Source organism: Phocoena phocoena, chromosome 5 (genome assembly GCF_963924675.1).
Source record: "Phocoena phocoena chromosome 5, mPhoPho1.1, whole genome shotgun sequence".
In the NCBI taxonomy this organism is placed as follows: domain Eukaryota; kingdom Metazoa; phylum Chordata; class Mammalia; order Artiodactyla; family Phocoenidae; genus Phocoena; species Phocoena phocoena.
Window position 1 is genome coordinate 97,341,473 of NC_089223.1, and position 17,056 is coordinate 97,358,528.

Consider the following 17,056-nt stretch of genomic DNA (forward strand, 5'->3'; position numbering starts at 1 on the left):
CAAGCTGAGAAACATTAATCACCAGCAAAATCATAATAGAAACTGAAATATAATCCAGAATATTCTTCCTGGAAGTTTTCTTCACTGAGCTGAATCATAAGAAAGACCATATCAGGTCAGATATTGTGTTGCAGGGATTGATGCTACCCCAATGTTCCAGGTCTCCTTGATAGCCTTAAAACAATAAAGAAGATTGGGAGTCTTGGTCCCTATTAAAGTGAATCCTCCTGCAAAATTTGAGGATTTGACTGAGATGACTAATGTAGATTAAGACTCAGAGAGTTTGGCATCCTTGCTAACAATTTGTGATCATTGAAAAGACCCAGTATATAACAAAATGCTACCAGACATCAAGTCTGAATTAGAAGATATTAAACTAGTCAAAGGGAATATAGATTTATCTGGAAAAAGGACACCAATTTGGAACCAAACAAATGAAACATTTCCTCCTCAGATGATGATGACAATTTTGCCAAGATTTATGTTTAAAGATGGGAAGTGTTCCTAGAGCCCCGACATAAGAATATCCTTGGTAAAAGGATAGGAGAGTTATGGGAATCATCTGTAGACAAACTTGACAGCTCCTGAGTGAACCCTAGGAAAATCCAAGACCACTGGGATTTCAGGTCATAGTTGAATCAAAAGTGGGCAGTGTGTTGGCTGATTGAGGCCATGCATTGTGGAGCCAGGTGGAAATGGGTGTGAATCCTGGTCCCACCACATTCCAAAATCTGTAAGAGTTGGAAAGCCACTTCACCTTTCTACACCCCAAATTCCTTATCTCCTAGTAGTAATGAAGACAACCACACTAAGTGTTATTGTAAGAGTGTCTAGATAATGTATGTAAAGTGTTGCTGCAGAGCTGGCACACAACAAATGACGGCTATTATCCTTTATGGTACCATCTTTCAGAATTCTGCCACCTATGGGAAAGAAGGAGAAAAAGGTGGAAACACCAAGCCTAAGAAACTTGACAGTTGAAGCTTTATAAGTATTGTAAGATCCAAAGCCTAACGTGAGACACAAAGTGATCCTGGGGAAAAAGGAGATAAGCAAACCTGGAAGTGTAAAAGGCAGAAGAAGGCTTTCCATGCAAATGAAAATATGTATAGAAAAATTATCTGTAAAAGGCATTACATTACATTACATTAGTATGCACTTTGAAAGTGTGAAAAATATTGGTTAAAAAAAGAGATATGTGCACTTATAAGCTCAGTTGTGTTCCTTCTATAACTACAGTATTGGTGCCTCCAATTAAAAAAAAAAAGTATTCTGTATTTTTTTAACTTACTGAGTTTATCCTGAAGCAGAGATAGAGGTTCCTGTTGAATTGTTTTTTTACTTAGTTCAGAATAATAACACACTACCAAATTCATTCAATTGCATTTTAGACCAGTGAAGTATAATTCTGACTGTACTTGAAAAAAATGGAGAGAAACTACTCTTTTGAAATTAAATTTTATTTTTGTCAAGTAATTAATGAGCATAGGGAAAATAATGAAATATTATCAAAAAGGCTATAAGTGAAATATAGCAGAAGCTTTGTTCATCGCTTCCTATCGGCAAATCCTCTTCCCAGATCTACTTTCAGCTCTTAAGTTCATTGTTTCTTGTATTTACCTCAAAAACTCTAATTAATATGTTTATACTTCTCTTTCTTTATTAATTGTAAATGTTATCTATTGACTCTGTAGTTGAGCATTTAACTCTCTTATATACAGATCTCTATTCTCACCCTATGTTCTCTTAAATAATTGTAGAGATGGCTGTAAATTCTGTGATACCCCTTCCACTGAGCGGTAAAATCTGTTTTCCTCCTCCTTTAATGTGAGATAAATTTGATCCTTGGAGTGCAGCAGATATGATATTATGCCAGTTCTGGATCTAACCTTTAGGAGAACTGGAAGATTTGTCTTGATCCTCTTGGATTCCTCATAGACTCTCTTTGCTATGTAAGAGTACCCTCAACAATTTTAAAGATGCTGTCCCATATAAACTTCATAACCAAACAAAAATAGAGCTATATGGGTGTGAATATTTTCTAATGTAGTGAACACAAATAATATGCAGGTGCTATGTGATAAGAAGTAGACTATAGATGACTAAAGATGGCTGTAGATTTTGTGACACTCCCCCCTTTGAAATGTGGGGTCTGTTTTCTCCTCTTGAACCAAGGTTGGCCTGTGACGGCTTTGATCAGTGGAACATGGGAGAAGTGCTGCTTTGCCAGTCTGTGCCTAGCATTTAAAAGTACTGCAGGCTTCTAACTTAGTTCCTGAATATACCCTCTTAGATAGACCATGTGGAGAGGTCCTAAGACTACAGGCATAGAGAGAAGGTTCCAGCTAAGTTCAGCCTTAAAGTCAACCTGGGAAAGTAAAACCATCTCACATCCTCCATTCTGTTGGTATTTGGAAATTAATGACCAGAGGAATTATATAGACATTTTTCCAAAGAAGACATCCAATGGCCAACAAGTACATGAAAAGATGCTCAACATCATCAGTAATCAGGGAGTTGCAAATCAAAATCACAATGAGACAGCACCTCACACATGTTTCAATGGTTGTCATTATGACAACAAGAGATAACAAGTGTTTGTGAGAATGCAGAGATAAGGGAAGCCTTGTACACTTGGTGGAAGTGTAAACTGGTTCATCCATTATGGAAAACAGTATGGTTACTCTTCAAAAAATTAAAATAGAATTACCATTAATTCAACAATTCCACTTCTGGGTATATACCCAAAGGAAATGAAAACAGGATATTTAAAAGATATATGCAATCTCATGTTCATTGCAGTATTATTCACAGTAGCCAAGATATGGGGGGAAAAAAAAAGTGTCTGTCAATAAATCAATGGATAAAGAAGATATATTGTAGATATGCTGTGAATATTATTCAGCCATGAGGAAGAAGGAAACTCTGACATTTGTAACTCCATGGATGAAACCTGAGGGCTTTATGCTAAGTGAGATATGCCAGAGAGAGAAGGAAAAGTATTGTATGATATCACTTATATGTAGAATCTAAGAAAGCCCAACTTGTAAAATCAGAGAGTACATGGAATGGTGGTTACCAGGGGCTGGGGCTGGTGGGGGCGTGGGGAAATTGGAGATGTGTTTTTAAATGTACAAAATTGCAACTAGAAGAGATCTAAGGCATTGCATAGTGATTGCAGACAACAATGCAATATTATAAACTTCAGAGTTGCTAAGAGACTAGATCTTAATTGTTCCAACCACAAAGTGAAATGATAACTTTGTGAGGTGACTGAGGTGTTAGCTTAGGGTATAGTGGTAATCATATTGCAATATAAAAATGTATCAAATCAACACATTGTACACCTTAAACTTACACAATGTTATATATCAATTATATCTCAATAAAAATAAATTAAAAAAAAAAGATTGGCACTTGGGTTTTACCCATTAATTCTGCAGGCTTCCATATAATCCACATTTTCAGTATCTCACCCTCAACCCCTAAGAGACATAGTGATTCTGCACTCAAAACCTCTCTGATTTTCATTTCTCCAAAGAATAAATTCTGGTCTCTTACAAGAGTAGTGAAAATTTTTCCATGGTACATGGTAACACCAATTTTGAACATTTCTGAGATTCTTTGGGTTTAAATGAATTACTTTTCATAATTATTCCCCTGCCAGGTGTTTAGGTTTACATTTTTAGTGCTATGTTGGGAAATAAACAACATAATGAATGTATGCTGTTTATACAGAGACTAGTGTTAAGAATTCCTCAATTTTAACTATGGTTACATTGTTGTCTTCATCTCTATGGTAAAGGGTTAACTTTACTGAAGAGAACAGTTCTAGAACTATAACTGTCTAGGTTTAAATTCTTGTTCTGCTATTTTATAGTTATGAGACCTTGGGCAAGTTAGTTCTTCTCTTTGCATCAGTGACCCTGTCTCTAACAATGGGATCAGTTTAACTATCTCATAGTGTTGTTGTGAGAACTGTAGATGGTAGTCCCCTTAAGTTTCCAAGCACCAAGTTAATATTGAATGAATATTAGCTCTTCTTATTAATAACATTTCTAAGGTTCTCTCCAACTCGATGATTCTCAAATGAAGTATCTTTATAATGACATTTATTTGATCAAAATAAAGTATTGAATGTGATGGCAGAGTTAGTGTTTATTCATCTCCTTGACAGCTCATTCGTCATCTCGGTGGGCTGTCAGATGGCTAGTTTTTGAGGCATCAGCTCTTAGATCTTTTGTGTTCTCTCTCTGAGAGGCTTCTGTGTATGAAAGAACCATGGACCAGCTACATTTCTAATGTCTTTGTTATCAAGTTAGGATATAGAGTTTCCTCCCAGAGATATGACAATTTTCACACTGTAATGGAATCATGGGTTTTATAAATCACATGCTGTTTCTAATGAATGAAACCTGATCATTGTCTTCTTTAGGTAGGAGTTTATTAATATCAAACATTATCTGAACCACAGAAAAAGTTTTGCCCTCAGCAATCCCACTACTGGGCATATACCCTCAGAAAACCATCATTTAAAAAGACACATGCAGGCTTCCCTGGTGGCACAGTGATTGAGAGTCCACCTGCCGATGCAGGGGACACGTGTTCGTGCCCCGGTCTGGGAAGATCCCACGTGCCGCAGAGCGGCTGGGCCTGTGAGCCATGGCCACTGAGCCTGCGCGTCCGGAGCCTGTGCTCTGCAATGGGAGAGGCCACAACAGTGAGAGGCCCGCGTACTGAAAAAAAAAAAGACACATGCACCCCAATGTTCATTGCAGCACTATTTATAATAGCCAGGACATGGAAGCAACCTAAGTGTCCATCGACAGATGAATGAATAAAGAAGATGTGGCACATATATACAATGGAATATTACTCAGCCATAAAAAGAAATGAAATTGAGTTATTTGTATTGAGGTGGATAGACCTAGAGTCTGTCATACAGTGTGAAGTAAGTCAGAAAGAGAAAAACAAATACCATGTACTAACACATATATATGGAATCTAAAAAAAGTAAAAATGGTTCTGATGAACCTAGGGACAGGACAGGAATAAAGACACAGATGTAGAGAATGAAATTGAGGACACAGGGAGGGAAAAGGGTAAGCTGGGACAAAGTGAGATAGTAGCATTGACATATATACACTACCAAATGTAAAATAGATAGCTAGTGGGAAGCAACCGCATAGCACAGGGAGATCAGCTCAATGCTTTGTGTCCACCTAGAGGGGTGGCATAGCGAGGGCGGGAGAGAGACACAAGAAGGAGGAGATATGGGGATATATGTATAGATATAGCCAATTCACTTTTTTATACAGCAGAAACTAACACACCATTGTAAAGCAATTATACTCCAATAAAGATGTTAAAAAAAAATAAAAAGCAGCTGAAACTCGAAAACAGAAAATGACTCAGTCAACATTTTACAGAAGCATACAGGTGGATCTCACCTGTATGAGATCATTAATGCAATGAATGTCTTTCTAAAAAATCAGTCTGAATCCTCCTTTTGACAATACAGGAATAACACCCAATTGACTCTGTAATTATTTTGGTAATTTTCAGTGGACAGTGAGCACTCACTGACAATTATAGAAACAAAAATATATTATCATCTCCAGAGTGAAGTATGTTTCTAGTTGGAGTATATGACATGAGTAATATGTCATCTGTCTTGCCTGGGAGCCCACAATGTAGTGGTGAAAATGGACATAATAATTACATAATATATAGTGGACATAAGTGATACTCACTATATTTGCAAGGCATAGAAAGATTATCAAGCATAACTTCTCACTTAATCTAATTTCTTTTTCATAGTGACCATCCTCATTTATGGTACCTTCTAAGGTCTAAAGTGGTATTCATTCATTCATTCAAAAATGCACTAACATTTATATTAAGTTTATTATTTCCAGACCCAATGTTAAGTGCTAGGGAAACCAAGTGAATAAGTCCACATATTAAGTAAATAATTCCAATAAAATATGTTTGCTGTATATTTAGTTGTGGGACTATATAATTTAACATCTCTATAGGGTCTGGGAAAGTCCTGTGGAAAATATAGTAAAGCTGGGGTATATGAGACAAATGGTATTTACTCAAAGCAGAGGAGAAGGAACAGGAGATTGGGAAAAAGAGGAAAGGTGTAAGAGTTCATAGCGTATTAGAAAAATGGGATAGAGTTTATTTTACCTGCAGTGAAAATTCTGGATGGGAAGCTGCTGGAGGTAAAGCCAGAGAGACAGGTAAGGAACAAGTCATAGAGAATCATTTAAGTCATATTAAAGAGTTAGATGTCTATACTGAAATCAATGGGACTCTTGAATGGTAGCATGCTCCAGTCTATGTTCTGAAGAAACCACAATGACAACCACATGCAGAATGAATTAGTATGGGATTAGGTTGGACACAGGGAGACCAGTTAAGGTCTATGACGTCCAGGCAGAAAATGACTTGGTATGGGACTGTGATGTGAATGATGTTGCTTGCTATTAAATAAATTTACACCACAGGCACAGTAGGTCAGAGAGCTCCTTTCCATTAGGCATGTGGCTTTTTTGTACTCTTAAGGACACACCAATTCTAAGAAATATTAGGAGAAAGAAACACTTTGCTGTTAAGCAACTACTTTTAAATTGCTGTTTGACTTTGGGCAATTTCCTTAGTTGCTCTGTGTCTTTATTTCCTCATCTGCAAAATAAGCATAATAATAATACTAGCACCTTCCTTATAGAGCTGTTACAAAGGTTAAATTAGTCAGTAATTAAAAAGCACATAGCAAGGGATCAATAGTTATTATCTATTCTCATTGTCATTGTCATCACCATTACCATGAAAGTTTCCCCTTGGAATCCATGTAAACAAATGGGAGGATACTGACACTAAGGACAGAGATTTTCTAAAGTCTCAGAGAGTTAGAGGAAGTGTGAGGGTATTCTTGAAGAATTTTCTAGCCAATGGATTATGACAACCTGGGAGAGACTCATCCAACTTCAGTATGAAAAATGGATTTGTGTGGATGAATGTGAAAAGAAGAGAAAGTCAGAAAGAAAGATAGCACATACATTAAAGATATTGTAGAACAAATAAATAAATTAGAAATCACAAAGAATAAAATAGAATGGTTAAAAATTGAGTGTCAATCATAGAAAACAAATCTTGGGATAATCTCAATTAAAAAAAGAAAAAAGATTAAGAGATTAAGCAAATAGAAGGGAGATGATAGATGTGGAAGGCAGAAAACAAACATAAATGGTATCTTTATACAGTGCATTCAAAAAATGAAACAAAAGCTACTTAAAGATGTATGAAAGCACATTATGTTTTTTATTTTATTTTATTTTATTTTTTATACAACAGGTCCTCATTAGTCATCCATTTTATACCCATCAGTGTATACATGTCAATCCCAATCTCTCAATTCATCCCACCACCACCCCCACCCCCCAGCGGCTTTTCCCCTTTGGTGTCCATACGTTTGTTCTTTACATCTGTGTCTCAATTTCTGCCCTGCAAACTGGTTTATCTGTACCATTATTCTAGGTTCCACATATATGTGTTAGTATACGATATTTGTTTTTCTCTTTCTGACTTACTTCATTCTGTATGACAGTCTCTAGATCCATCCACATCTCTACAAATGACCCAAATTCGTTCCTTTTTATGGCTGAGTAATATTCAATTGTATATATGTACCACATCTTCTTTATCTACTCATCTGTCGATGGGCATTTAGGTTGCTTCCATTACCTGGCTATTGTAAATAGAGCTGCAATGAACATTGGGTGCATGTGTCTTTTTGAATAATCGTTTTCTCTGGCTATATGCCCAGTAGTGGGATTGCTGGATCATATGGTAATTCTATTTTTATATTTTTAAGGAACCTCCATACTGTTCTCCTTAGTGGCTGTATCAGTTTCCATTCCCACCAACAGTGCAAGAAGGTTCCCTTTTCTCCACACCCTCTCCAGCATTTGTTGTTTGTAGATTTTCTGATGATGCCCATTCTAACTGGTGTGAGGTGATACCTCACTGCAGTTTTGATTTGCATTTCTCTAGTAATTAATGATGTTGAGCAGCTTTTCATGTGCTTCTTGGCCATCTGTATATCTTCTTTGGAGAAATGTCTATTTAGGTCTTCTGTCCATCTTTGGACTGGGTTGTTTGTTTTTTTAGTATTGAGCTGCATAAACTGTTTATATATTTTGGAGATTAATCCTTTGTCCATTGATTCATTTGCAAATATTTTCTCCCATTCTTAGGGTTGTCTTTTCGTTTTGTTTATTGTTTCCTTTGCTGTGCAAAAGCTTTGAAGTTTCATTAGGTCCCATTTATTCATTTATTTTTTTATCTACATTACTCTAGGAGGTGAATCAAAAAAGATCTTGCTGTGTTTATGTCAAAGGGTGTTCTTCCCATGTTTTCCTCTAAGAGGTTTATAGTGTCCGGTCTTACATTTAGGTCTCTAAACCATTTTGAGTTTATTTTTGTGTATGGTGTTAGGGAGTATTCTAATTTCATTCTTTTACATGTAGCTGTCCAGTTTTCCCAGCACCGCTTGTTGAAGAGACTGTCTTTTCTCCATTGTATATCCTTGCTTCCTTTGTCATAGATTAGTTGACCATAGGTGCATGGGTTTATCTCTGGGCTTTCTATCTTGCTCCATTGATCTATATTTCTGTTTTTGTGCCAGTACCATATTGTCTTGGTTACTGTGGCTTTGTAGTCTAGTCTGAAGTCAGGGAGTCTGATTCCTCAAGGTCGCTTTTTTTTCCTCAAGACTGCTTTGGTTATTCGGGGTCTTTCGTGTCTCCGTACAAATTTTAAGATTTTTTTTCTAGTTCCATAAAAAAATGCCATTGGTAATTTGCTATTGATTGCATTGAATATTTAGATTGCTTTGGGTAGTATAGTCATTTTCACAATATTGATTTTTCCAATCCAAGAACATGGTATATCTCTCCATCTGTTGGTATCATCTTTAATTTCTTTCATCAGCGTCTTATAGTTTTTTGCATACAGGTCTTTTGTCTCCCTAGGAAGGTTTATTCCTAGGTATTTTATTCTTTTTGTTGCAATGGTAAATGGGAGTGTTTCCTTAATTTCTCTTTCAGATATTTCATCATTAGTGTATAGGAATGCAAGAGATTTCTGTGCATTAATTTTGTATCCTACTACTTTACTAAATTCATTGAATAGCTCTAGTAGTTTTCTGGTGGCATCTTTACTATTCTCTATGCATAGTATCATGTCATATGCAAAGAGTGAAAGCTTTACTTCTTTTCCAATTTGTATTCCTTTTATTTCTTTTTCTTCTCTGATTGCCGTGGCTAGGACTTCCAAAACTATGTTGAATAAGAGTGGTGAGAGTGGACATCCTTGTCTTGTTCCTTATCTTAGAGGAAATGCTTTCAGATTTTCACCATTGAGAATGATGTTTGCTGTAGGTTTGTCATATATGGCCTTAATTATGTTGAGGTAGGTTGCCACTATGCCCACTTTCTGGAGAGTTTTTTTCATAAATATGAGTTGAATTTTGTCAAAAGCTTTTTCTGCATCTATTGAGATGATCATATGGTTTTATTCTTCAATTTGTTAATATGGTTTATCACATTGATTGATTTACGTATATTGAAGAATCCTTGCATCCCTGGGATAAATCCCACTTGATCATGGTGTATGGTCCTTTTAATGTGTTGTTTGATTCTGTTTGCTAGTATTTTGTTGAGGATTTTTGCATCTATATCCATCAGTGATATTGGGCTGTAATTTTTTTTTTTTGTAGTATCTTTGTCTGGTTTTGGTATCAGGGTAATTGTGGCCTCGTAGAATGAGTTTGGGAATGTTCCTTCCTCTGCAATGTTTTGGAAGAGTTTGAGATGGATGGGTGTTAGCTCTTCTGTAAATGTTCAATAGAATTCACCTGTGAAGCCATCTGTTCCTGGACTTTTGTTTGTTGGAAGATTTTTAATCACAGTTTCAGTATCATTACTTGTGATTTGTCTGTTCATGTTTTCTATTTCTTCCTGGTTCAGTCTTGGAAGGTTATACTTTCTAAGAATTTGTCCATTTCTTCCAGATTGTCCATTTTATTGGCATAGAGTTGCTTGCTGTAGTCTCTTAGGATGCTTTGTATTTCTGCGGTGTCTGTTGTAACGTCTCCTTTTTCATTTCTAATTTTATTGGCTTGAGTGTTCTCCCTCTTTTTCTTGATGAGTCTGGCTAATGGTTTATCAAGTTTGTTTATCTTCTCAAAGAACCAGCTTTTAGTTTTATTGATCTTTGCTGTTGTTTTCTTTGTTTCTATTTCATTTATTTCTGCTCTGATCTTTATGATTTATCTCCTGCTAACTTTGGGTTTTGTTTGTTCTTCTTTCTCTAGTTCCTTTAGGTGTAAGGTTAGATTGTTTATTTGAGATTTTTCTTGTTTTTTGAGGTAGGCTTATATAGCTATAAACTTCCTTCTTAGAACTGCTTTTGCTGCATCCCATAGGTTTTGGATTATCGTGTTTTCATTGTCATTTGTCTCTAGGTATTTTTTGATTTCCTCTTTGAGTTCTTCAGTGATCTCTTGGATATTAAGTAGTGTATTGTTTAGCCTCCATGTGTTTGTATTTTTTATAGGTTTTTTCTTGTAATTGATATCTAGTCTCATAGCATTGTGGTCAGAAAAGATGCTGCATATGATTTCAATTTTCTTAAATTTACTGTGCCTTGATTCATGACCTAAGATGTGATGTATCCTGGAGAATGTTCCATGCACACTTGAGAAGGAAGTGTATTCTGCTGGTTTTGGATGGAATGCCCTATAAATATCAATTAAATCTACCTGGTCTATTGTGACATTTAAAGCTTCTGTTTCCTTATTTATTTTCATTGTGGATGATCTGTCCATTGGTGTAAGTGAGGTGTTAAAGTCCCCCACTATTATTGTGTTACTCTCGATTTCCTCTTTTATATCTGTTAACAGTTGCCTTATGTATTGAGGTGCTCCTATGTTGAGTGAATATATATTCATAATTGTTATATCTTCTTCTTGGATTTATCTCTTGATCATTATTTAATGTCCTTCTTTTTCTCTTGTAACATTTTTTATTTTAAAATCTATTTTATCTGAGTATTGCTACTCCAGCTTTCTTTTGATTTCCATTTGCATGGAATATCTTTTTCCATCCCCTCACTTTCAGTCTGTATGTGTCCTTACATCTGAAGTGGGTCTCTTGTAGACAGCATATAGGTGGGTCTTGTTTTTGTATCCATTCAGCAAGCCTGTGTCTTTTGGTTGGAGCATTTAATTCATTCACGTTTAAGGTATTTATCGATATGTATGTTCCTATGATCATTTTCTTAATTGTTTTGGGTTTGCTTTTGTAGGTCCTTTTCTTCCTTTGTGTTTCCCACTTAGGGAAGTTCCTTTAGCATTTGTTGTAGAGCTGGTTTTGTGGAGCTGAACTCTCATAACTTTTGCTTGTCTGTAAAGCTTTTTATTTCTCCATCGAGTTTGAATGAGATCCTTGCTGGGTAGAGTAATCTTAGTTGTAGGTTCTTCCCTTTCATCACTTTAAGTATATCATGCCACTCCCTTCTGGCTTGTAGAGTTTCTTCTGAGAAATCAGCTTTTAACCTTATGGGAGTTCCCTTGTATGTTATTTGTCATTTATCCCTTGCTGCTTTCAATACTTTTTCTTTGTCTTTAATTTTTGCCAGTTTGATTACTATGTGTCTCAGCATGTTTCTCTTTGGGTTTATCCTGTATGGGACTCTCTGTGCTTCCTGGACGTGGGTGGCTATTTCCTTTCCCGTGTTAGGGAAGTTTTCGACTATAATCTCTTCAAATATTTTCTCTGGTCCTTTCTCTCTCTCTTCGCCTTCTGGTACCCCTATAATGTGAATGTTGTTGCATTTAATGTTGTCCCAGAGGTCTCTTAGGCTGTCTTCATTTCTTTTCATTCTTTTTTCTTTATTCTGTTCCACAACAGTGAATTCCACCATTCTGTCTTCAGGTCACTTATCTGTTCTTCTGCCTCAGTTATTCTGCTATTGATTCTTTCTAGAGAATTTTTAATTTCATTTATTGTGCTGTTCATCTGTGTTTGTTTGCTCTTTAGTTCTTCTAGGTCCTTGTTAAATGTTTCTTGTATTTTCTCCATTTTGTTTCCAAGATGTTGGATCATCTTTACTATCATTACTCTGAATTCTTTTTCAGGTAGGTTGCTTATTTCATCTTTTTTTATTTGGTCTTGTAGGTTTTTACCTTGCTCCTTTTTCTGTAACATATTTTTTTGTTGTTTCTTTTCTTTTATGGGTAGGGCTGTATTCCTGTCTTACTGGTTGTTTGGCCTGAGGCATCTAGAATTGGAGTTTGCAGGCAGTTGGATAGAGCCGGGTCTTGGTGCCTATATGAGGACCTCTGGGAGGCCTCACTCTGATCAATATTCCTTGGGGTCTGAGGTTCTCTGTTAGTCCAGCAGTTTGGACTCTGTGCTCCCTCCACAGGAGCTCAGGTCCAACCCCTGGTCTGGGAACCAGGATCCTGCAAGCCATGTGGCATGACGAAAGAAAAGAAAAAAATGAGCAGTATAATAACAAAGAATAAAATAAAACTAGAAAAATAAAAAATATATTAGGAAAAATAAAAAATATAATTGAAACAACTGCAACAAGGTAAAACAAAACCACAACATAAAAAAGCAAGAAGAAGAAGAAAAAAAAGGAACAAGCTAAAAGGAGCAGAACAATAACAATGTATAAAGAATAAAATAAAATTAGAAAAATAAAAGATGTATTAGAAAAAACAAAAATATAAATGAACCACCAACAAAGTAAAACAGAACCCCACCCCCCAACCTAAAAGAGGAAAAAAAATAAAGAAAAATGTCCAGAAAAGGTCTTGGCTATGGGGGAGCAGAGCCTAGGCAAGCAGGTGGAACTTAGGCAAGGGCCGGGTTTAAGGTGGGGCAGGGCCTAGGCTCAGGACCCATGCAGCTGTAAAAGGCCTTGGGGGTGGGGCCTATGCAGGGTGATGTTCAAGTGTGGGGAGGGACTTGGGCTTAGGACCTGCATGGAAGAAGAAAGGCCTCCTTCTTTTGAGACAGAATGACAGGTAAAGTCCTTCCTTTATTGTTCTTACTTCTGGAGCAGTAGTTGAGGATTCAAAAAGACCCAATAAACAACATCTGTCTCCTCTATTCAAGCTCTGAACCTATTAAAAATAAAACAAAAAGGAAGAGATATAAGCAATCAAAATAGCACTTTTATCTAACAAAGATGACATTGGAGATAGTGGCTTATATCTCCAAGTGGGATCATTACACTGAACTCAAAAATTATAGACTAACTTATTCAATTATGCAAAAATTAGGAAATTTAAGAAGTGGAGAAGAAGAGTTTGCTCCTTAACACAGAAAAGTTAAGGAGTTGAGAAGGATTCATATCCTTGGCCAAGAAAGATTAAAAGGGATTAGACGTTTATAAAATGAATCCTTAAAAATAAAAGAGTAATTTTGAAGCACACAAAGAAATTTCTTTTTTATCATCTCATAAGGATGCCAAATTCTGAAGACCTAGGATTGTGACAAGAAGAAATGTAAAGCTTTTGATGCTGCTGACTAGTCTGTCACTTTTGAGCTCAGTTCCTTCTAAGGATTTTCAGAAATTTCTAATTTTTAGGAACTCTGTACATGTCATCTAGATTTTGAATTAATTGATATAATATTGCATATAATTTTAGGTGAGTTATTTAAAATAATCTGTTAAAATTTCTATGTGTAGGTGTGTGTGTGTGTATATATATATATATATATATATATATATATATATATATATGACCAAGTGTATGGTGTAGTTATTAGAGAATGTGATCTGTACAATCTTTTAGATTTGGATATAAAAATTTACATAATTTTTATAATAAATTTGCTTATTTGTATTCAGTAATTTAAAAAAATGTGTTGGTAATTAGAAACACTTGCCTATCTCAATATTCCTTATTTGGTGTTTCTCTCTGTCTTATTTGATCAGACTTTCTCTCTCTCTCTCTCTTTGACTTTTCAAAAATTCAACTCATGGTATTATTATGTCCTATTTTCTTTTTCAGCTTTTATATTTTTCTATTTTAATAATTCATGTTTTTATCTTTAGTTTCCATTTTTGTTATTTACTCTCTTATTCATTTACTACAATGAATTGAAGAGTTTAATAATTTATTCTGTCTTTCCAGCTTTCTAATAAATGCCTTTAAGACCATCTCAACAATTTTGTATTTAGTGTTGTCTTCTTATTTGATTTCATGTTCTATAATTTCAGTTTGATTTTCTATTAAAAGTAATTTTAGCTTATTATTTGATACCTTGCTAAACTATCGAATTAGAACAGAATTCAGAGGCAAGAATTCTGAAAAACAATTGGGGGGCATCTTTTCTGAGTAGTTTGAAAATAAACTCTCAGAAAACAAGTAATAAAGCAACAAATAAGGTGCTATGGAATCTCAGAGACAGAGACCCCAAATTATAGAAGAGTAATAGAAAATCTCAGAATAGCCACTGCTCAACCTCTCTGGAGGCCAATGATTCGGGGAGAACAAGCCTATGATGAGAAATTTAGTGTTTATGGCTTGGGCAGAAGAACTGCATAAATCTTATCATATAAATAGGATTGTTTATGTTCTTTTCATGTTCTTTTAATGTTACCACTACATTCAAAAACAACTTTATACTCTTCGAACTTGTCTTGCATGCTCCATTCCTCCAGCATGCCAAGCTGTTTCCAAGCCTCATAATTTTCCCACCAACATGCTGCTACCTCTTCACTATTCTAGGTATAAGAGAGACTGTGATAAACAAAACTTACAAAGTCATTCCTCCCAAGGAGATTATTATATTCTAGAAGGAGAGAAAGCCAAGTTATTAAACATAAAAATGATCAAGATTGTCTCAATTGTTTCAGAGAGTAATGAAACACATTCAAAAAAATTTAAAGGGTGATATGAAGGTAGTCAGAACAGGTCCCTCTGAGGAGGTAAAGTGAGACCAGAAGGAAAGAAGAGTCTGATCTTGAAACTTCCTGAGGGCAGACTGTTCCAAGCAGAGGGTTAAGTAGCATAAGAGCAAGTACAAAGTCCCTAAGGCAGAAAACCTCTCTGCCTATACAGGGAAATGAAAGGGAGCCAGTGTTGCTGAAGTATAACTGGTAATGGGGTGGAGCAGTAGGAGATGAGATTGAAGAGGCAGACAGAGGCAACTGCTGAATATTTGAAACAATCCTCATAATAAGGACAATGCAAAAGTAAACAGCAATGAGTTACCAATTTTCATCCTCAAACTAGCAACAGATTGAAAAAGCTTGATATGTTGAAAAAGAGGATTGCTTATAACTACTTGTTGTGATACAAATTGGTATAACTACTTCGGAGAGTGCATTTCAAAATGTCCATCTTGTATGATCCAGTACTTCCCCTCCTGAATACATACCCCAGAGAAATGATCTCATGTGTGCACCAGATATTTCATAGCATTGCCATTGTGAATAGCAAAACAATAACAACAACAGAATAGAATGGAAATGACTTAAGGGTACATCACTGGGAAAAAAAATAATAAATGATGGACAACTATACAGCAGTGGAAATGAATAAATAAGGGCTATGGTAATCTCCTGGATAAAATTCACATTTGGTGTTGATGGGACAGAAAAGCTACAGAATAATACATACAGTGCAATTCCATTTACGTACATTTTTAGCTTTTCATTAAGAAATAATTATAGACTCCCAAGAAGTTTCAAAAGAGTACACTGAGATCCAATGTGCCCATTACTTGCATTTTCTCAATATTATTAAAACTAGAAAATTGACATTGGCCTAATACAACTAGACTGCAAACCTGACTCAGATTTTGCAAGTTTTTATATGCACTCATTTAAAAAATATGTATATGGTTTTATATGTATAAGTTCTATGAATTTTTATCACTTGTATAGATTTGTATAACCACCACCACAGGTGAGACATAAGATTATTCTTTCACTACATAAGAAATCCCTTATACTATCTCTTAGTAGTCACACCTTTCCTTTAGCACTAACTAACACTAATCTATTCTCTATCTGTATAATTTTTTTCTTTTTGGAGGTTGTTATATAAATGGAATCATAGTATATGATCCACCTTTTGAGGGTGGATTTTTTTTTTAATATAGCATGATGCTCTTGAGATCTATTCATGCAATAATGTGTTTCTTTTTATTGTTGAGTAGTATTCCCTTGTGTGATATACCAGTGTTGGCTTAACCATTCAACCATTGAAGGACATTTGGATTGTTTCGAGTCTTGGGCTATTACAAATAAAGCTGCTACGAATATTTGTGTATCTGCTTTAGTGTGAACATATGTTTTCAATTCTCTTGGATAAGTACCCCAGAGTGGCATTACTTGGTCATGTGGTAAATGTATGTTTAACTTCAAAGGAAAGTACCAAACTGTTTTTCAGAGTAGCTGTACTATTTTCCATTCCCTCTAGCAGTGTATGACAGATTCAGTTTCTCCACATGGTCTCCAGCTTTTGATATTGTCATTATTATTTTAGACATTTAAATAGATTTTTAGTGGTATCTCACCACAGTTTTATTTTGCATTTCTCCAATGACAAGTGATGTTGAGCATCTTTTCACATGCTTACTTACCATTCATATATCTTCTTTTATAAAGTGTCTGTTCAAGCCTTTTTTTTCCTTTTTTAATGGATTGCATTTTTTTTACTATCAAGTTTAAAGTATATTATATATATATATAGAGAGAGAGAGTAGAAGTATTTTGTCAGGTATGTGATTCACAAATAGGTTTTCTCATTCACTGACTTGTATTTTTATTCTGTTAACAAGCTTTTTCACAGAGAAAACATTTTAAATTTTGATTAAGTCTAATTTATCCACTTTTATTTTTTACATCTCTCATACATCATTATGTCTAAGAATTCTTTGCCCAACCTAGGTCACAGAGATTCTCTTTTACATTCTCTTCTAAAAGATTTATAGCTTCACATTTTACTTTTAGATCTGTG